Raw genomic sequence first — 23,216 nt, 5'->3', positions numbered from 1 at the left:
TGAAGTCCAGGAACTAGAAACATTTGGCTGATTAAGCTTTCAGGCTTTCGAGCAGCAGTTCAGCTGAGAGCCATTGGGATGAGGACACAGAAGCTTCCAGTCTGAGGAAACAGAATCAGCTGAGGAACTGGCAAGGTGAGGTGGCTGTTGCTTTGTCTGCTTCTCTGATCTTCTAACATTCACCCCAATAACTGGCCTTAGGTTTGATTTTATTAATAAGACCTTGTACGATTCCTGCTACATCCTGTCTTGAAAAAAGAAACAAAACAAAATGAAAGCAGCAAAAACCAATAACAAACAAAAACCAATGTATTCTGACCTTACAACCCCACCTTTGTCTTTCTCATACATGATTTATGCTTTTCTTTTCTGAATTCCTCCTTTCAGTCTTCCAATTAGTAAAGGAAAATCTAACAAAAATGTCTATCCATATAGATTAATTTACATTTTTGAAATTTTACTAAAATTAGTAGCAGGTATGGTGGCATATACCTGTAGTCCCAGTACTCAGCAGTTCCAGGCATCCTGATTACTACAAGGTCAAGGCACACTAGGGCTACAATTTGAGACCTTGTCTTTGAAAAACAAAATACGGTATGTGCTGGCCTCTCCTCAATCTTCTTTGATAGAATATCTATTTAGTCATTTTATTCACATGTCATTTATTTATTACTTGATACTGGGTATATGAAATAGGTAAGCAGGCAGACTCATAGGTGGATATAGGGGTTTGTGACCTTTCCCTGACTTTATAGGATTTAATGGAACTTTGACATCATATCACTAGTACCATATAGTGTAGAATACTGTAGCTTTAACATAAAACTTGAAATCGTGTGAACATCCTTTATTCTTTTAAAATAAAATTTGAGTGTTATACACAATTTGCCATGTATATACACAATAAAATATAATTTTAACTTCTTAAAAATTTTTGCTATCAAAGCTTTTTTTGTGATTTTAATAAATAAGTCACTGTGCTAAGGAGAATTCCAACTACATTAAATACTCAAACTCATGGACATAATATAACCATTTCCATGTTATCTTAGATCTATATTAGTTTGCTCTGCAGTGTCCTGTAGTTTTCAATAAATAAAGGCTATGTTCTAATCATGAATTATTTTTGTGTGTTTTTCTAAACATTTTTTATTTTTTACATCAACCATTTTCATGTTTGTGTATAATGAATTTCATTTGTATTTATAAACTATTAATTTCTCTCACCCCATCCCTCTCTCACTGAAACCATTGTCCTCAACAAGTCCCCATCTTATTATCTTCTATCTGCTTGTAACCCACTGAGTTTAATTAGAGCGGTTTGCATATGCCTGAGTGTAAATAGACAGGAGAATTGGCAACTTACCAGTGGCTACACCCCGAAAGAAAACGACACGACTTTTCCCAGAATGTACTAACTGTTAATTGTCCCCCAAGGGATCCCCGATGGAACGCTGGCAGGCTCAATCTTGTGCAAGTCCAATGCAGATACCCACAATGGTACTGAGTTCACACTTAATCTCATCAAAGTCAGGCTCATGTTGCATTTGCACTTGAGTGTGCATCTCACTGGCAGGTCCTGCAGGGTCTTCATCCACATAAAATTGGTAATAATGTTTTTCCTTCAGCAGCTTGCATAACAGTTCCTGGTACTATGAAAGGAAGAAACATTAATGCCAGTTCCAGTTTTGTTTCTTTGTGTCCTGTGGTCAAAGTGTGTGATATCTCAATGTTCTGGGGGAAGCCATGAGCATTGCCAATAACTTTTATTGTTTTCGAAACCCTTATGGCCTCACTGACCAGTACCTCTGGGTTTGTATCCCCCTGAGGTTTGAAAATCCCCTGACGGTGGGATTTTCATTTGAGTACTGATATCTTCTAAAAGGATCATTGTCCACTTGTGGAGTGTACCTCCATTCAAAATTTCACTAATTTTTCGCCATCATTCTGGGTTCATTGCATATTATCACCACTTATTCAGTTACACCTCTATTTCATCTCTTGCATTATTAACGACAAGAGGTCTTTATGAGGAGGGCAAAACTCCATACTGGATCTTTTATTTTATTGGTAATATTTAAATAATATGGTGTGTGTGTGTGTGTGTGTGTGTGTGTGTGTGTGTGTGTGTGTGTAAGGTGTGTCTGTGCATGCTTGGAGACCAGAGATTGATACTAAGTGTATTCAAAGCCTATAAAATTGTAAAATTCATAAGGGTTTTTCTTTCTAGACCCTTACTTTTCGTTACTCCATTTTGCTTGCCTCATCTGACCTCCTTTTCCACCCTCTCCATGCTGAGGTTTTTCTAACTCTAATTCTTTCCCCTTCCATTTTATACTTTATACCACCCCTCACCTCCTTAGCTCTCTTCTCCTCCCCTCTCGGTCTAATGGCCTCTTTATATCTCTCAGGCTTACATAGACACTCTAAGGTAAATACACCCCTCTAAGTAGTTTTTACAGTTATTTAAGCGGGGGGGGGGGGAATGTTCCAGGTCATAGTTTGTGTTTGAAATCTAATTTCATTATATGATGGTTTTCTTATGTTCATTACTAACACCACCATAATGATTAATTAAATGAATATAACTGATGTGTTTCCTTTCACCTTTAAACAGCATAAATATAATTAGTTAATATATTAATCTATGAGTTTTATAGATAAGTTTGAGATTTTTAGAGTTGGTTCAATACACAGTATAGATACTAAGAACAACAAATGTGTAGTTGATCAAAAATAGACTTCCATTTAAGCTTATACTGCCTAAAGATCTGATGTTAGAAGAACTCACAAAATCAGCAAATGGAACAGAACAATTTGATGCTATGGTTAAAAAATGTCTTTGGAACATATAGTGTGAGATTATATGAGAGAGAGAGAGAGAGAGAGAGAGAGAGAGAGAGAGAGAGAGAGAGAGAGAGAGAAAACATAATATTCCTTCTTACAATCTATGAACAGTTAATGCTGCAAGTGGTCAGTCCATACATTTGTCATTGAAGCCTCTTCAATCTGTGTAAGAGCAGTCACATAGCATGCCCAGATAATATGAGCCTCTAATGAAAATTTCCAACTATAATGATTGTTCTCTAAATTTACATTTGGTGACAACCTTTGTGAGATAATTCCGCATCATCAATGTTCTAATGAACTACGAGACACTTAATGCCTAGACACGAGGCACAGTCACCAAGAAACATGTGTCACGGGCAGTTTCGTGGCAACTAACATACAAAAATGTAGGCTTCATTAACAGCATTCAGAAAGACAGATGAGTCTCCATCCTGCCTAACCCAGTAGTTAATTTATTGACTGACTTTAACAGTGACGTCCCTTTGGAGGGTTTTTAATAGTTTCTAAGTTGCTCGGTGAGGTTTTAATAGACATTTGCCTGACTGAGCTCAATAAATATAGAGTGCCGTTTGAAATCTTGCAACCTACAATGTAAGCAACTGACTGAATGGGGTTAGAAAGGATTTATATTTCTTCTAAATATACTTCAGAGTTGAAGCCCAAGCGAAAAAAAAATCAGTTTCTAAAATATCTACCTACTTTCAGGAAAACTTTCTTCTATTTTATGTTACGACCTTTGCATCTATAAAGCAAAAAAGAAAAATGTGTCTGCATGAGAAAGTGTGGGGTAGTGAAGAAAAGAACGAAGCAGTTCCTCTCCATTTGTTCAGAGGAGCCTTTTGCAAAACTGTGGAGCAGGCTTGGGTGGCAACCGTTCAAGGCAAGTCAAAGTCAACGGCAGCACTCTTGGGTCTCACAGTCCAGTTTTTTAGAACCAAATGTCTCCTGCCTTATCAGAACACCCAGCCATTTATGCAGTGCTACAAACTATATGTGAGACTATTTCTAAAGCATTTTGGGGTCCAAAGTTGTAAGACACATAGGAAATAGCAATAGCTAATCTCTACTGATTACTCTGTAAGAAAGCTCACAGTAATACAACTATGCTTTGTTAGTCCTTATACTCCTAGGGGTCAGGTGCATTGTTACCACTGTTTTATGAAAACTAGCTTAGTAGTAATTTCCAAGATCATGCAACTGCCATATTAGAGTCAAGCCTGTAGCACTTACATCCAAGACCAAATCTCTACAACATCAAACTACACAAAGCATGAGAGAATAAGATCATGTTCATTCTGTTGTATTAACTGGAGGCATTTGATATTGTTTAACAATGAAATATGAGAAGTTGTACAAATTCAGCTGAGAAGTATATATCAAAGATCAAATTAATAGCTTTTATTGATTTGGAATGTTTTATTGTCTTTAATAACAAGTTTTAAAATATTTGTGTGTCTGCATGTTTCTGTGTGAGTGTGGATACCTCTATGCTATGGCACGCATGTAGCTTTCATGCTGGACTTGCTGGCCTGCAAGATTTCTGTGATTCTCCATCTCTGATTCTCATCTTACTCTAGGAGCATGGGAACACCCCTGTATTCCCATGTCTGCTCTTGCTGTCTTTATGTGGTTTAAGGGGATCTTAACTCTCAGGTCCTCATGTTTATGCAGCAATTACTTTGCCCATCAAGTCATCTTCCTGGGCAAAAGCATACATTTAAAAAGATTGCTATAATCAATGAAGTAAAATTAAGATTTCAGGAGATCCGTGCACTTATAAATTTAAATAAAAGTAGCCCTTTGGTCTAGAGATAGAGCTCAGACATTCAGGACACTAGCTGCTTTTCTAGTACCCCAGTTTAGCAACCATTGGGCCCCTCGACAACCAACCCTGTGTAATTCCAGCTCCAGGGCATCAGTAGCCCTCTTATGGCCTCGGTGGAAACTGCACTCATATTCACAAACCCGAACAGAAACAATACACAATATACACAGACAACAAAAAACATAAAAATCTTTAATATTTAATCCATATTTAACTCCAGAAAATAAATTTGTAGTAATTTAGGTGTCTTCTTAAATAAATATTTAATTATAAATATTTTAACATTGCTTTGGTGATTTATACTTCCATTAGGAGAAGAAAGGACTAACATTGCTAAAATAATAAAAATAATAAATGCTAATGAGGAAATTCATCTTTCAATGATTAGCCTAATATTTTCCAAGAATAGAAACTCTGTGACTATGTCTAAAATGTGTTGTAAACATTATTCTTTAAACTGATACTCAGTAAGTACTCAATTTATTTGGCATAAATTGAGAATCAGACCATAAATATTTTAATTTTCATGTACCTAGTTAGAATTTCCATGTGAAATGCATATACATTTGGCTAAGTTTACGGTTAATCAGAAAAATCTGTTTTTCTGCTAAATTTGATTTATGCACTACAACTTCAGGTCATTTCTATAGTAACAATATGAAATATCACTTCCTAAGAAAATACACTGAGTGTGCTGCTGACATTGTCTCTGGTTTCTTAGTTTCATTTCCATGTGGATTTTTGCCTGATAGTTTTCAATATAGTGTAGAATAACGCTCTGGGTAAGAACATAAATATTAACTGAAGACTTTGGGGATACCTTCCCCAATTAATTACTTAGGAATTTATTATGGCTCTGAATAGTTTTATCTCTTCTGGTAGAAGGTCACATCTTTTCAAGGTTTTTCTAAGGTGCCATTTATGTGTCTATTGGGTATGCCATTTAACACAGGACTACAGGGCAAAGCCTGTGAGTTAAACCAAGTGACTTGTGCCACAGTTCCTGCACATTGCAGGACCTAGACATCACTAGCTATTGAAGATCGAAACTGTGTATTTCCTTCTCTTACTCTAATGGGTAAGTAGTTTTACTTTAATCTCCTAAGTTTAAGAATATTATTCTTTTCTTAGGAATAGCTAATTTGTTATCTGTTAACTATTGAAATGGTTTCAATATAGATATTATCCCTTTAGTCAAACAAGGGAATAATGGGCTTTTTCCTATTCCTTTAAAGTTTGCCTTGCAAGCATGTCAACAGTTTCAGGACTTGTTACAATGTTCTGATTTTCAGGTCCTGCTTACATGCACAGAGCATCTTTCTTGTCTTCCCATAGCATTGGCTACATATGCCAATGAAGATTGGCACCCACAGATAATTATATTCTCTCATTTTTGTCAAGTACTTTTGCATATTTTACTTCTTCTATTCTTCATAGTAACACCTAAGCTAGGTGTTTTCATTCACTTCAAGTTGGCAGGAAAATAGTATTGAGGCAGAGACAATGAGAGCTGAGTCACCATTCAAAGCTACACAGTCAGAACAGCATTGGGATATGTGCTTCATATCCTAGCATGTAAAACAGTGTTTGGGGCACATAAACTACTCATTAAGTGTATGTTATACTAAATTGAATTAATAAGAGTACCAAGTGTGCCCACTCCTCTATAGATACCAATACTCAATGTCTTACAAATAAAAGTGGAGGTGAATTAATAATTGTCAGACACTTCTTGGGTGCTGATTCAGAGAACAGAAAATCACCAAATGTAGAAAGTAGAATGGGATCATAATATAGAAAACTGAACTCTACATCCTAAACTGTGCCTCCATTTGCAAAATAACAGTTAATGGCAAATGGCTCTTCTCTTGATCTTATTTGCATGGTGCTTAAAGTTTGCCTGGAATAGAGCTATGTGTTCCTGGTGATTATTACCACAGAATTCATGACTGCTGCCTGTGGCAAGAATCTCAGTGAACATATTTCTATGGTTTGCTATTTTCTTATACTTTCTTCCAAATTCAGTGCACGGCTGTCATTATTGAAAGCCGTTCATTATGTATCAAGTTTGCATCATGCTGTGCTATAGGTTGTTCACTTTTAGTAAAGAATATAGTTAATGCAAAAATCTCTTTTTTAACAGAAAATTTTGGAGGTTTTACCCCAACTGGAGAGCTTCATTTTGAATTGTCAAGTACCCTGAACTCTAATAACAATCATTGTATGCGAACAAGTTTGAAAATGCATCAGCTCACTTATCCTTAACAAAAGAGAAATGTTTAGTTCAGCCTTGGACTCCAGTGAAAGGTCCCTTTAAAGTTACAGCTGCAGGCTCTTGAATTAGTGATTCCTTTCATCAATAATAAGACAATAATCATTCTTTCTTCACAAAAGGTGCACATTGTCTGGTTACCAAAGAAGATCAATTATCTTTCATACTAATTGGCAACTGGTGTTTAACCTTTAATTAGTTATGAATTTATAATGGCCCTGAATGAATTTGTCTCTTCTTATAGAAGGTTACACAAATATTATCTGTTTCCTTTATTTCTCTCAGTCTACCAAGATACTATGATATTAGTTATAGCAGAATTGGACTCTGCTGTTTGAGGTCACTATCCTTGCCCATGCACTGTGCTAGCATAAGCATGAAACTAACATCATTGTAAAGCAGAGGGCCCTTAATTCTTCTGCATTAGAGGAACAATCAGATAGATTCCTTTCCTTATTATATGTTTCTCTTGGCACAGGATGTTGGCAAAGGCCTTCTTTACAACACTCTTGAAAGGTATAGTACAGATTATGTCATCCAAGAGGGTCATTCCCTTCGTGATTTGTCAAACATTGCTCTGCAAGAAGGATGGACGATAGCATATTCTCTTGCAAAGAATAGTCCATATGGTTTGCTTAGAATTCTTTTTCTATTAAGATAATAATTCAATCTTTGATACCCTGGGTCCTTTAAAAAGGAAAGGATGGGGCAAGAACACCATTTTTCTCCTGTGGTTAAAATATTTATAAATTGGAAAACACCTTAGTTCTTATAGAATAAAGTCAATAAAAAGTGTTCAAAGAGGAGGCTGGAGAGATGATTTTAGAGTTAAAAGTACTTACTGATCAGGCCTATGACCTAGATTTGGTTCTTAATACCTGTAAGGTGGCTCAGAACCCACCTGAGGTTCAGTTGCATGGGATCTGATGCCACTTCTGACACTTCATGCAAGAAGTATGTATGAACTCATTCAACTGTGAGCAGGTATGCCCACACACACATTCACAAGCACTTGCACAAAAAATGAATCAACCTGTTTGGTACAGCAATCTTCCAAGATATCACTTGCCTTGTTTGATTATTAATTATTATTCTAGCTTCTTTATAAAAACTATTTCTAGGCCACTGAATGATTGGATAATATAATGGTATCAAATGTAGAAATAAGTTGAAGACAAATAAAAAAACTCATAGAACAAATCAACATGAAAAATATTTATAAATTAAAACAAACATGACTGTTTGTATTTTGCAGCAAAGGATGCCAGCTCCATTCACATAATATCCTAAAAGCATGGTTGTTTGCAGAGCTGACTAGGTCATATTTACAGTGGAATCTATAGCTAGTCTCAAATTATTCCCAAGGATTATAGACTGCATTTTTCTTTTCTTCTCAATCCTGATCCCACTACAGATGTCATCTTAATTCCACAAAGCCACCATATGTGTGGCATTGAATGGAAGTCTCTGTAGCCAGCAATGCAATGTCTCTCCCTTGTACAGGGTTTTAGAATATGCTCATCAAACATCTCACTGTCAGCCCCTCCTTGCTGAAGCATTTGTTCTATCTGATGGTGGACTGCATTTTAGTGTCTGTAGCAATCAACAACGGGGATGTTTAACTACCTCCCAAAGCAGGCCCTCAATGGTATGTAGGGAGCAGAAGTTTAAATACAGCAGCTCCTTGCTCATTGGTCTATGAAGTCTTGTATGTCAGCTTGACTCTAACTACAGATTATAGCCAGCAGAATTAAGCCTTTTTTGTCTGAAGTAATAGCTGTCTTAGTACATTTAGCAGTTGGTTTTCTGTCCTTCTGTTATTTATTCCTTTTCTAGTCGTAAATTTCTTCATTTTAAACTACTTTAATTGAAATCCTACCAAAGGCACGTCCTGTGGAAATCAAACTATATTACACACCTAGGTATGTTCATAATAACTTCTGCATGATAGATCCACACAGTGCCCAACATGGCAGCATGTTTAATTTAAATACTATTAGAACTCTGTGACCCTGTGTAAATGAACTCTCCTTGCAGATGCTTCAATTTTCTTATGTAAATTGGTAAATTGATGGTAATCATGGAACTCTCTTAAGAAGTATTGTATGAAGTTAAATGAGGTGATGACCAGAATTCTAGGAAAGTCAACAAAGACCAGGCAGATAAAGTTTACACAGATAAACCAGGACCACAGCCAACAGTGTGATCTTTTTCTGTGTGCCGGCACACAGTTGGCATCCTAGGTGTGGAGACCTAACCACTTTCTTTTTCTGAGCTATATACAGATATAGACTAAATTTATTTGCCCAGAAGGACACCTGTTGTTTCATAGTATAAGCTAATGTAGGTTTAGAGAAATTTTAAGATGATATTTTTGGTTCTCGTTCACTCAGATGGGCACATTGCTACGAATTGGGATAAAATTATGCCCATTTTTAAAAGATATTACTAGTTTTCCAAGATGTTATTAGGTGTTTAAATGTCAGTTGGCATTTATAGGGTAATTCTAACTTAAGAACTACCAGTTACATAAACAGAATTCTATGTTTGTTTTACTTTTCCTTGTTATCCTAGTTAGGATTAGTATTGCTGTGATGAAACACCAGGGCCAAGCTAACATAGGAGGAAAGGGTTAAATTGGCTTACACTTTGACACTGTACTCCATCATTGAAGGAAGTCAGAACAGGAACTCAAACAAGGAAGGAACCTGACAGCAGGAACTGATACAGAAGCCATGGAGGACTGAGGTTCACTGACTTGCTCCTCATGGTTTGCTGAGCCTGCTTATTTACAGAAGCCAGGACCATTGGCCCTGGGGTTGTCCACAGTGGACTGGGCCATCCCGCATCAAACACTAATTACAACAATGCCCTATATGCTTGCCTACAGCCAGATTTTCTGGAGGCATTTCTCAATTGAAGCTTCCTATTCTTCAATGACTAGTTTGTGCCAAATTGACTTAAAACTAGCAAACACAGTAAATTTAGTTTGTTTGTATTTGGGGAGAATAATTACATATATTTAGGCTTCTCTGTAATGATTCTGTTTTCAATTTAGAATATGTTCAGATGCTCAAAGTATCAAATTTGGAGGAGGGTCATCAACTAAGACTAAACCTACTCTAACCTTCCATTCTTGTTATAATATTTAAACTTGGTTGAACCAAAGCAGGGAAAAGAATAGTGGAAAAAGTGCTGAGTTTGGAGACAGAGACTCATAAACTAAAACCCATATTCTAGCTGTATGAACTTTTAATTAACTTTTAGGATATTTTTCACTATGAAATTTGGGCACTAAACCCTGGAGTCTATAGTTACTGTTGCATTAAGTTAAATAGAGACAATGAATAATTGATGACAGTGAGGGATATACTTGTGCTAAGGAGAGGACAGACATGGATCTTGATTTAAATTGTTCTTAGGAAAAAACAAATTATTACAAAATATCATTTATCAGTGTAAATGTTGGTTAAAAAGTCATAAGAAAAATCATACATAGTTCAGTGAAAGCTTAAGGAACTATGTTTTTTTCTTAATAAAAGTATTCTATTTTTCTGAAAGAAAATATAAAAAATACATCTAACTTTAGAAAATACTAACAACCTGGGAAAGTATGTTTGAATATAGCATACATGTTTTTATGTATGTTTATGGGAGAAACAGATGAAAGAAAAGGAACTGATGAGGGATAATTATCATTTATTAAATTATGATAATTAGCCGGGCGGTGGTGAAGCACGCCTTTAATCCAGCACTCGGAGGCAGAGGCAGGCGGATCTCTGTGAGTTCAAGGCCAGCCTGGGCTACCAAATTTTGTTTTTAAGGAACTTCTACACTCATTTCCAAAGTGGTTGTACTTACCTGTACTCTCATCAACTGTATTTCCCTTTCATTGCAACCTTTCCAACAATCTATTGTCATTTTACTTTACTTTAGTTTTTGATAATGGCTATTCTGACTTGGATAAGTTGAAATATAAAAGTAATTTTTACTCTCATTTTCCTGGTGGTTAAGGATCTTGTACATTTTTAGAGCTAATTATCCATTGATATTTCTTGTTTTAAGAATTCTCAGTTCAATTCCATATTCCAGAATTTTATTGAGTTATTGTTTTCATGTCTAGTATTATAGCTATTTGTGTGTTCTAGATATTAATCTTCTGCCAAATATATAGGAGGCAAATAATTGATCATATTATGTAGGCTAACTAATTCACTTGACACAAATTTACTTCACTGTACAGAAACTTCACAGTCACATTTATGTATTGCTGGGCTGATTTCCTGATTTCCTACATGTGTCCTGTTTAGAAAACCCTTACCCATGCTTACATCTTGTAGTATATTCACTACTTTTTCTTCGAGCAATTCGGAGTTTTAGACTTCGTGTTGAGACTCTTGATCTCTTGGAGTTGATCTTTGTGAACAGTTAGAGAGAAAGATCTATTTTCTTTGTTCTATATGTGGATATCCAATTTTTCCAGTAGCAATTTTTAAATGTGTTGTCTTTTCCCAAAATATACTGTAGGCATCCTTGTCAAAAACCAAATGGCTGTAGTTGCATGAGTTTATATCTGGGTCCCCTCTTCTGTTCCATTTACCTATGGGTCAGTTTCTGTGCTTGTGTACTATTTTGTTTTTACTACTATGGTTCTGGGTTATAACTGGAAAGCTGATATAATAATAGTCCAGAAGCAATCTTCTTGCTCAGCACTGCTTTAGTTATAAGGGTTCTATGTGTTTCCATACAAATGTAGATTTTTTTACATTGCTATGAAGAATGGAGTTGCATGCTTCATTGAGATTTCAAAAACCTACACTTTTATAAATAGTGAGTACATGAATGAATGGTTGCAGTATTTACTTAATTTTTATCTACCATAATAGTCAACTCTCTGACTGAAAAGGCTTCCAAACTGTTAATATATTATATTTTTTCAATAAGTATATTTTTATTTATTTTCTTTTCATTTTACATACCAACCAGAGCTATACCTCCCTCCCCTCCTCTGTTCTCCCCCACCTTCACCCAACCCCATCCCCATCCACTTCTCAGAGAGAATAGTGCCTGCTATGTGGATCAACAAAGTCTGTTACATCAAGCTGAGGCAGCCCCAGCCCCTTTCCACTGCATCATGACTCAGCAAGGTGTTCCACCATAGGGAATGGTCTCCAAAAAGCCACTTCATGCAGCAGGGATAAATCCTGGTCCCACTGCCAAGGGCCCCACAAACAGATCAAGTCTTATTCAGAGGGCCTGTATCAGTCTCCTGCATGTTCTCCAGCCATCAGTCCAGAGTTCATAAACTCCTGCTAGCTTGAGTCAGCTGTCTCTGTGGGTTTCCTCATCATGATCTTCACCCCTGCTGCTCATACAATCTTTCCTCTCACTCTGAAACTGGACTCCAGGTGCTTGGCCCAGTGCCTAGCTGTGGATATCTGTATCTGCTTCCATCAGTCACTGGATAAAGGCTCTATGAAGACAATTAGGATAGTCACCAATCTGATTTACAGTGGAAGGCCAGTTCCAGCACCTTCTCCACTATTGCCAGGAGTCTTAGCTGGAGTCATACTTGTGGATTCCTGGGAATTTCCCTAGCATCAGGGTTCTCTCTAACCCTTTAATGAATCCCTGTATCAAGATATCTCTTTCATTGCTCTTCCTCTCTGCCCCCCCTACTCAAATATCCAGTTTTCTCATATTCTCATTCCCCATTCCTTCCCTTCTCTCCCCTCTTCCAGAATACCAAGGAAGTCTTATATATTTCCACTTCCCAGGGGAATTCATGCATATCCCTCTTAGGGTCCTCCTTTTTACCTAGTTTCTCTGGTGTGGTGGATTGTAGCCTATTTATCCTTTGTTTTACATCTAATATTCACTTATGAATGAGTACATGCCATGTTTGTGTTTCTGGGTCTGGGTTATCTTACTCAGGATGATTTTTTTCTAGTTCCATTCATTTGCCTGCAAATTTCATGATACATTTTTTTTTTTTTTTTTTTTTTACCACAGAGTCATACTCCATCATGTAAAATATTCACATTTTCTTTATCTATTCTTCAATTGAGGAGCATCTAGGTTGTTTCCAGATTCTGGCTATTACAAATAATGATGTTATGAACATAGTTGAACAAGTTTCCTTGTAGTATAATTGAGCATCCTTTGGGTATATGCCCAAGATTGGTATTGCTGAGTCTTGAGGTAGACTGGTTTCCAATTTTCTGAGAAACCTCTATACTAATTTCCAAAGTGGCTGTACAAGTTTGCACTCCCACCAATAGTGGAAGAGTGTTCCCCTTACTCCACATTCTCTTTAACATAAGTTAGTCATCAGTGTTTTTGATCTTTGCCCTTCTGACAGGCATATGATAGAATCTCGGAGTCATTTTGATTTGCATTTCCCTGATGGCTAAGTATGTTGAGCAATTCCTTAAATGTCTTAACAGCCATTTGAGACTCTTCTAATGAGAATTTGTACCCAATTTTGTAATTGGATTATTTGGTGTTTTGGTGTCTAGTTTCTTGAGTTCTTTATGTATTTTGGAGATCAGCCCTCTGTCAGATGTGGGGTTGATGAAAATCTTTTCCCATTCTGTAGGCTGCATTTTTGTCATATTTACCATGTTCTTTGTCTTACAGAATCTTCTGTTTCAGGAGGTCCCATTTATTAAATGTTGCTCTCAGTGTCTGTACTACTAGTGTTATATTTAGGAAGTGGTCTCCTGTGCCAATGCGTTCAAGGCAACTTCCCAATTTTGCTTCTGTCAGGTTCAGTGTAAGTGGATTTATGTTGAGGTTTTTGATCCACTTGAACTAGAGTTTTGTGCATGGCGATAGATATGGATCTATTTGCATTCTTCTACATGTCCATATCCAGTGATATCAGGACCAATTTTTGAAGATGCTTTCCTTTTTCCAATGTATAATTATAGATTCTTTGTCAAAAATCAAGTGTTCATAAGTGTGTGGATTAAGGGTCTTCAATTTGATTCAATTAATCCACATGTCTATTTTTATATCTGTACAAATCTATTTTCATTACTATAGCTCTATAGTACAGCTTAAAGTCAGGAATGGTGATGCTCTGGGAAGTTCTTTTATAGTATAGTATTGTTTTGGCTATCTTGGATTTTTTGTTTTTCCATATGAAGTTGAGTATTGTTCTTTTGAGATCTATGAAGAATTGTGTTGGGATTTTGATGAAAATTGCATTGAATCTGTAGATCGCTTTTGGTAAGATTACCATTTTTATTATTTTGGTTCTGCCTACCCATGATCATGGGAGATCTTTCCATATTTCTAATATCTTTTTCAATTTTTTTTCTTCAAGGACTTGAAGATCTTTTCTTACTGTTCCTTCACTTGCTTGGTTAGAGTTACCACAAGGTATTTTATATTTTTGTGGCTGTTGTAAAGGGTAATATTTATCTCATTTCTTTTTCAGCTTGTTTATTATTTGTATATAGGATGGCTACTGATTTTTTGTTAATCTTGTATTCTGCCACATTACTGAATGTGTTTATCAGTAGTAGGATTTCCCTGGTAAAATTTTTAGGGTCACTTATGTATACTACGTTATCATCTGTAAAGAGTGAAAGTATGGCTTCTTTCTTTCCAATTTTTATCCCCTATATCTCCTTTTGTTGTCTTATTGCTCTACCTATAACTTTGAGAACTGTATTGAATAGATATGGGAAGAGTGGACAGCCTTGTCTTGTTTCTGATATTAGTGGAATCGCTTTGAGTTTCTATTTAATTTGATGTTGGCTGTTGGCTTTCTGTAAAATGCCTTTATTATGTTTAGGTATGTTCCTTGTATTCTTGATATCTCTTTATCATCTTGGATTTTGTCTAAGGCTTTTTCAGCATCTAATGAGATGATCATGTTTTTTTTTTCTTTCAGTTTGTTTATATGATGGATTACATTGAGAGATTTCATATTTTGAGCCATCCCTGCATCTATGGGATGAAGTCTACTTGAACATGGTAGATGATTTTTTATGTGTTTGTGAAATTTGTTTGCTAGTATTTTATTGAGTATTTTTGCATCAATGTTCATGAGGGAGATTGATCTTTGATACATCTTCTTTGTTGCATCTTTGTGTGGTTTGGGTATCAGGGTAACTGTAGACTCATGAAAAGAGTTTGGTATTGTTCCTTCTGTTTCTATTGTGTAGAACACTTTGAGGAGTGTTAGTATTAGCTCCTCTTTGAAATTCTGGTAGAATCCTGCATTCAAACCATCTGGCCCTGGGCTGGGTTGGGAGACTTTTAATGATTGCTTCTATTTCCATAGGGGTTATAGGTCTATTTACATTGTTCATCTAGTCTTGATTTAATTTTTGTATGTATTACCTATCCAGGAAATTGTCTATTTCCTTTAGATTTTCCAATTTTGTGGAGTACAGGTCATTGCATTTTTTGTACTGTTCTCTTTGTTTCTATTTTATTAATTTCAATCCTCAATTTGATTATTTCTTGGCATCTACTTCTCCTGGGTGAGTCTGCTTTTTTTTGTTTGTTTGTTCTAGAGCTCTCAGGTTTGCTGTTAAATTGCTAGTGTGAGATTTTTTCTAACTTATTTACGTAAACACTTAGTGCTTTGAACTTTACTCTTATTACTGCTTTCACTATTTCCCATAAGTTTGGTTATGTTGTTTTTTCATTTTCATTGGATTCTAGTAAGTCTTTAATTACTTTATTTCTTCCTTGACCCATTGGTAATTTAGTTGAACATTATTCAGTTTCCATGAGTTTGTAGGCTTTCTGCAATTTGTGTTGTTGTTGAATTTTAACTTTAAACCATGGTGGTCTGATAAAATACAGGAGGTTCTTCCATTTTTTTTTTTTTTTGTATCTGTTGAGATTTGCTTTGTGACTGAGTAGGTGGTCAATTTTTAGAGAAGGTTTCATGGGTTACTGAAAAGAACACATATTCTTTTGTGTTTGGGTGGAATGTTCTGTAGATGTCTATTAAGTCCATTTAAGTCATAACATCTGTTAGTTCTCTTATTTTTCTGTTAAGTTTCTGGCTGACAGACCTGTCCACTGGTGAGAATGTGGTGTTGAAGTCTCCCACTCTTAGTGTGTGAAGTTTGATGTGTGATTTAAGCTTTAGTAATATTTCTTCTACATATGCAGGTGCCTATGTATTGGGGACATAAATGTTCAGAACTGAGACTTCATCTTGATGGATTTTTCCTGTGCTGAATATGTAATATCATTCTCAATGTCTTTTGATTAATTTTAGTTTGAAGTCTATTTTGTTGGATATTAGGATAGCCACACCAACTTGATTCTAAGTCCATTTGATTAGAAAGTCACTTCCCAACCTTTTACTCTGAGGTAGTACATACCCTTGAAGTTAAGGTGTGTTTATTATATGCAGCAGAAGGATAGGTCTTTTTTTCATAGTTATTCTGTTAGTCTGTCTCTTTTAATAGGTGAATTGAATCCAATAATATTAAAGGATATCAATGACTAGTGATTGTTAATTTCTGTTATTTTTTGGTGTGTGTGTGTGTGTGTGTGTGTGTGTGTGTGTGTGTTTCTCTCTTCTTGAGATTTGTTGGTGTGGGAATATCAATTGCCTGTATTATCTTGGATGCATCTAACTTCCTTAGGTTGGATTTTTTTTTCCTTCTGGTGCTTTCTGTAGGACTGGATTTGTGGATTGGTGTTGTTTAAATCTGGTATTGTCATGCAACATTTTGTTTACTCTGTCTATGGTGATTGAGAATTTTGCTTGCTATAAGAATCTGGGCTGGCATCCTTGGTCTCTTAGGGTCTGCATAATGTCTGTCCAAGGCCTTCTGGCTTTCAGATTCTTCATTGAGACGTCAGGTGTTATTCTGATGGGTCTACCTTTATATGTTACTTAGCCTTTTCCCTTTGTAGCTCTTAATAGTCTTTATTTTGTATGTTTAGAGGTTTGATTATTATATGGCGAGGAGATTTCTTTTTTGGGTCCAGTCTATTTGATGTTCTGTAAGCTTCTTATATCTTCATAGATGTTTTCTTCTTTAGGTTGGGAAAGTTTTCTTCTATGATTTTGTTGAATATATTTTCTATGTCTTTGAGTTGGTATTCTTCTCCTTCTTGTATCCCCATTATTCTTTGGTTTAATTTTTTATGGCATCCCAGATTTCCTGGACGTTTTGTGTTATGATTTTGTTGGCTTTAATATTTTCTTTGACCAACCAGTCTATTTCCTCTATTGTATCTTCAATGCCAGAGATTCTCTTTTCCATCTCTTGCATTCAGTTGGTTATGCTTGTATCTGTAGTTCCTGTTCATTTACTTAGATTTCTCCATTTTTAGCATTCCCTCAGTTTGTGTCTTCTTTACTGCCCCATTTCAAATTTCAAGTCTTGAACTGTTTACTTCACTTGTTTGATTGCTTTTTCTTGGCTTTTTTGACTTTCTTTAAGGGATTTATTGATTTCTTCCAATTTCTTATTTGTCTTTTCCTCTATTTCTTTAAAGGAATTTTTCATTTCCTCTTTAAAGGCCTCCATCATCTTTATAAAGTAATTTTCAACGTTGTTTTCTTCTGTTTCTTTTATGTTGGGATGTTCAGGTCTTGGTGTAGTAGAACTACTAAGTTCTGGTGGTGCCATATTGCTATTTATGTTGTTGAATGTATTCTTGCACTGGCATCTACTTATCTCTCCCTCTATTCTCTTGGTCCAATTAGTGCTGGCAGAGTCTGTGTCTCAGGGATCAGCTGAAGTCTTGAGGGATGGGTGGGTTTGAGGGATGGAGTGGGACTTGTAAATTAAAGGATCCAGTGAGGAGGTGGTGGTGGAAATGCCTGCCTGAAGGAGACTTGCCTGCTGCTCTGCAACTAAGGCTGCCAGTAATGTCTGTCTTTAAAGTTGAAATGTGTTTCTTGTATGCAGCAGAAGGATGATGAATCCTGTTTTATACATATTCTGTTAGCCTGTGTCTTTTTATAGGCTAATTGAGACCATTGATATTAAGAGATATTAATAAACAATGATTTAATTCTTGATAATATTTTGGTTTTGTTCATGGTGGTAACAGTGTGTATGTGTTTCCCTTCTTTGAAATTTGCTAGTGTGATATTATCTATTGCTTGTTTTTTTGTGGGTGCAGCTAACTTTCTTGAGTTGGAGTTTTTCTTCTAGTACTTTCTGTAGGGCTGGATTTGTGGATATCATTTAAATCTGGTTTTGTTATAGAATATCTTGTTTACTCCATTATAATTATTTAAATTTTTGATGGGAATAGCAGTTTGGGCTGGCATCCATGGTCTCTTAGTGTTTGCAAAACATCTGTTTAAGACCTTCTGGCTTTCAGAGTTTCCACTGAGAATTTGGGTGTAATTCTGATAGGTCTGCCTTTATATGTTTCTTGGCCTTTTTATTTGCAGCTCTTAATATTCTTTCTTTTTTTTTTTTGTTTCTTGTTTTGTTTTGTTTTGTTTTTCGAGACAGGGTTTCTCTGTGTAGCTTTGCACCTCTCCTGGAACTCACTTGGTAGCCCAGGCTGGCCTCGAACTCACAGAGATCCATCTGGCTCTGCCTCCCAAGTGCTGGGATTAAAGGCGTGCGCCATCACCGCCTGGCCCTTTCTTTTCCTTTTTTTTTTCTGTATGTTAAGTGTTTTGATTGTTATATGGTGAGGAGCCTTCTTCTTCTTCTTCTTTTTTTTTTTGAGGGGGGGGAGTCCAGTCTATTTGGTGTTCTATAAGCTCCTTGTACCTTCTCAGGCATGTCTTTCTTTGGGCTGGGAAAGTTTTCTTCTATGATTTTGATGAATATATTTTCTGTGCCATTGAGCTGGGATTCTTCATGGTCTTTTCATGGTATCTCAGATTTCCTGGATGTTTTGTGTTAAGAGGTTATTAGATTTAACATTTTCTTTGACCAATATTATTTCTTCTACCTTATTTTCAAAGCCTGGGATTCTCTCTTCCATCTCTTGTCTTCTGTTTGGTATGTTTACATATGTAGTTCTTGTTCATTTACACAGATGATTTTGCATTTCCAGAATTCCCTCAGTTTATGTTTCTTTATTGCCTCCATTTTGATTTTCAAGTCTTGAACTATTTCCTTCACCTGTTTGATTTTGTTTTTTGGCTTCCTTTAAGGGATTTATTGATTTCTTTCAGTTATTTGTTTGTGTTTTCCTCCATTTCTTTAAGGGAATTTTTGATTTTCTCTTTAAGGACCTCTCTCATCTTCATAAAGTTATTTTTAAGGTAATTTTCTTCTGCTTCATCTTTTTTGGGATGTTCAGATCTTGCAGTTGTAGAACCACTAGGGTCTGGTGGTGCCATATTGCTCTTTATGTTGTTGAATGTATTCTTACACTGACATTTATCCATTTAGGTTCGGATAGTTATAGGTACAGGTGTTGATTTTTCCTCCAATTGGTGTATGTGGTACCTGTGCTTTGGACTGCTCTTCCTCCAATTGCTACAAGTGGAACTTGTGCCTCCAGGGACCTTTGATGCTGAGAGAGATGGTTTGTGGTGGTGGTGGGATGGTGGGTTCCATAGGGGTGGAACTATGTAGGTTACAGGGACCAATAGGTGACAGGGGTGGTGGAGGGCCATGGCTGCAGGACTCTTAACCTGCTGACCAGCTGCTGAGGCTGCAATGGGTGGGTGGGGGTGTTAATATATTCTTGAATTAAATGTGTTAGTGGATAGATAAGCTTGTAGCTGGAAATTTTCCTGTATCCTGGCCTGTGGTTGGGACAAATCTCTCCCACTTGCACCCCTCAAGTAAACACATGAGCCTTATATTAACTATAACTGCTCAGCCATTAGCTCAGGCTTATTACTGACTAACTCTTACACTTAAATTAACCTATAATTCTTATCTATGTTTAGCCATGTGACTTGGTACCTTTTCTCAGTTCTGTCTTGTCATCTTGCTTCCTCTGTGTCTAGCTGGCAACTCCTGACTCTGCTCTTCCTTTCCCAGAATTTTCCTCTATCTTATCCCACCTATACTTCATGCCTGGCTACTGGCCAATCAGCATTTTATTTATTAACAAATCAGAGCAACACATATTAACAACATACTGAATGACATTACACAGCATAAGGTATATTAGGGTGTCTTAGGGATCTGAATGTGAGCACATAATATGGTTTTTTATCTCACTGGGGGAAACATTCTATTATTCTCATCTTCATTTGTGAAAAAAACACATATAGAAAACTATTGAAGAGTTTAAAAATACATAATATATATATATATATATATATATATATATATATATATATATATATGGTAGCCCTGCATTTTTACTCCTAGAATATGCCTAAGGGATCTAAGTACAAGAATCCACAAAGCTTTTGCATAACTTATTCAGGACCATTTACTAAACCTTTGGAATTATTTTCTCTATGTTGCCATACATGACTAATTTTAGTGTTATCACAAAAGGACCACAATCAAACAAAACAAAAACAAATAATAATTGTATGGTTTTCAACTGAAAAAATGGCTGTCAAATGATTGGGAAATATTTGATACTCCATAATAAATAATAGTTTTCAATATGATTATTAACTGCAATGAGAAACGTTAATTTTAAAATTTTTATACTATCCTATGTCTCTTTAAAATATCTTGTAATTTTTTCCCTATAAGTAAGACATGTAATTGTGGCTGTGCTTGGAAATCATGTACAGTTGTTTCTAGTTTGATTTTGGAGGTCGTGTGTGTGTGTGTGTGTGTGTGTGTGTGTGTGTGCACGTGTGTGTGTTTGTGTTTGTTTGTGTGTGTATGTGTTTGTATTCATGTGCATATAAATACAGTAGTTCCCAATTGTATATAGTTAAATTCTCAGGAATCCAGCCTGGAACAAAGCTGTGTATGGACAATACACAATATTTATTTTGTGAATACAGACTTACTTATGAATCAAGTATCAATTACTAACAGAGATGATAAAATGTTGTAAACACATTTAGACCTCTATTTTACAATAAACATGAACAATAAGACTGATCAATCATTGTCTTAGAGTTTAAATCACAATTATGGTAATATAATATAGGGACTTGATGTATCTTTGTTCTTTTCTACCACATGTAAATTTTTTAATCCAGAATAATTGGTTCTTCCTATTGCATTTTCCTATGCATTTTTTATGATGCTTCAGTTTAATGTGGATTTATCTTCTGAGGACCCATCTTACACAGCTTATTACAATTGTTACAAGTATGGTGTATTTAAAATTATAATTTTATTCATACAAATGTGTTTAGATTATAGTTTATTAAAAATTAAAGTTATTTATTATTTATAAAGCAAGTATAGTTTTCAGAAAAATTGGAAAAGAGATAAATATGTGACCTTTATAATGTTCTCAGAAAGTATATTTAAATATTGCCTAATATATCACATGACTCACAATATATCTTGGGGGTAATAATTAATACTCAATAACATTTTTGTATTAGTTTGTTTAGAGAATTAACTCAAAGTCACAACTCTCCCTCAAGATATATAACCAGCCAGTTAAGAATACTTCATAAATATAGTTATTTGGATTCAAGTGACAATGAAGAACACATTGACTCATTAATAACTATTTTAAAAGCAGACATTGAGTCAGTAAAAGTGAAGGGAAACAAAATAATATATTCTACTCAATCACTAAACATTCTTGAAATTCTCCCACAAAAAAAGAAAATAATGTGTTTTACACATAAGCTACTACTGAGTAAAATTCTCCTCTGTAGGAGTGGCAGATCTAGCACAGGAAATAGGTGCCTAGAGTACATACCCACTCAGGCTCTCTCTCTCTCTCTTTCTCTCTCTCTCTCTCTCTCTCTCTCTCTCTCTCTCTCTCTCTCTCTCACACACACACACACACACACACACACACACACACACACACACAGGCACACAGGCACACACATTCTGGCATACACACATATATGCAATTTATATAAGAAAACGCTTCATTAAAACAAGAGCCAAAGAGAAGAATTACGACCTATCATTTATATAACCAAAACTTAAAAAATTAGGACACTGCCTTTTGTGGAATTTGTGGAAGGTACACTTTTATGGATAAATTTTACTGTTGAAGAGATGGACCACGAGGCCGGGGAGGTGATGGCTTAGTGATTGAAACCACATGCTACTCTTTCCACAGGATCCAGATTCAGTTCAAGCACCTACATGGTAGCTCACAAATATTTGTGACTCCAATTTCAGGAGATCTGATTATCTTTTGAGGCCTCCATGTAAACTGTACGTGCATGGTGCATATAACACCATGAAGGTAAAAATCTCATACACATAAAATACAAAATAATAAATATTAAAAAAAATTAGAAAGGGTTGGCCAGGTGATGGTGATGGACACCTTTAATTCCCAGCACCTGGATGGTAGAGGTAGGTGGATCTTTGTAAGTTCGGGGCCAAACTGGTCTACCGAGTGAGTTCCAGGACAGGCTCCAAGGCTAGAGCGAAATCTTGTTTCAGGAAATACAAAATAGGGTCAGATTACAATAGGAGAAGTAATGGTTTGTTTATGACTATAGTTTGCCTTCTGAAGGCAATGTGATGGAGAGGCAGTAGAGTTATCTAATTCTGCTTTCACAATGGAAACCATTTGAAGAATGAACCTTCACCAGCTTAGGAATTAAAAATTAGCACGGTTATTTCAATTGGTAGTTAATAACAACATGAAAGGTAGATAAAATAATTTCTTTTAGTGACAAAATCTGCGACTATTGATTGTTTTGGAATTTTCAGCCTTGTAAGAGTCTTTTATCAAGAAATTTATAAAAATAAAGAAAAGATGATGACATTTGATCAAGACTTCACTAAGTCAGTGCATACATTATTAAAATAGTAATATTATACTGGAAGTTAATCTCAAAATAAGACATTTTATCTTGGTCCACATGATAGAAAAATACTTTTTCTTTATTACATAATTTACATATGATTGCAGGATTTACTAGAAATGTTTAATATGATGGCTACATATCAAATTAATCTCTTAGTAAAACATTCTTTTTAATTAATAAAATATTAGGAAACACAAAAGAAGAATGTACACAGCTCTAGCAAAGCTTCAAACATTATATAAAAACTAACAGAACAAAAATAAATTAAAATATGTCCATATTAATTGATAGATAATATCAAATATTCTAAATACCTAATTCACAAATTAACTTGGAAACTAATGCAATTATAAACAGATTCTAATTAGTATTATTTTTCAGAGTTTGGTGATTTAATTTAAAGATGTATTTTACTCTAA

General features: G+C 35.5%; 1 long non-coding RNA gene across 1 annotated transcript in view; it reads left to right on the top strand.

The window, feature by feature from the left end:
• LOC114689861 overlaps positions 1 to 23,216 on the top strand; it is a 551,953-nt gene that overhangs the window by 445,073 nt on the left and 83,664 nt on the right. The window lies entirely within an intron of this gene.

This window comes from Peromyscus leucopus, chromosome 8b (assembly GCF_004664715.2).
Source record: "Peromyscus leucopus breed LL Stock chromosome 8b, UCI_PerLeu_2.1, whole genome shotgun sequence".
In the NCBI taxonomy this organism is placed as follows: domain Eukaryota; kingdom Metazoa; phylum Chordata; class Mammalia; order Rodentia; family Cricetidae; genus Peromyscus; species Peromyscus leucopus.
The sequence above is the reverse complement of the archived record's forward strand: the minus strand, read 5'-3'. Positions and strand labels throughout refer to the sequence as shown.